This window comes from Physeter macrocephalus, chromosome 7 (assembly GCF_002837175.3).
Source record: "Physeter macrocephalus isolate SW-GA chromosome 7, ASM283717v5, whole genome shotgun sequence".
In the NCBI taxonomy this organism is placed as follows: Eukaryota; Metazoa; Chordata; class Mammalia; order Artiodactyla; family Physeteridae; genus Physeter; species Physeter macrocephalus.
Genome location: NC_041220.1, coordinates 34,975,088 through 34,975,478, shown reverse-complemented (window position 1 = coordinate 34,975,478; position 391 = coordinate 34,975,088).

The window sequence follows — 391 nt, the reverse complement described above, 5'->3', positions numbered from 1 at the left end:
TATATTATATTATGAAAGTTGTTAAGAGAATAAATCCTAAGAGTTCTCATCATAAGCTAAAAAAGTTTTTTCCTATTTCTTTAACTTTGTATCTATATGAGATGATGGATGTTCAATAAAATTATTGTGGTCACAATTTCATGATGTATGTAAGTCAAATCATTATGCTGTACACCTTAAATGTATATAGTGCTGTATGTCAATTATATCTCAATAAAACTGAGATATAATTACTTATTTAAAAATAAAATTAAAGGGCTTCCCTGGTGGCACAATGGTTGAGAGTCTGCCTGCCGATGCAGGGGACATGGGTTCGTGCCCCGGTCCGGGAAGATCCCACGTGCCGCGGAGCGGCTGGGCCCGTGAACCATGGCCGCTGAGCCTGCGCGTC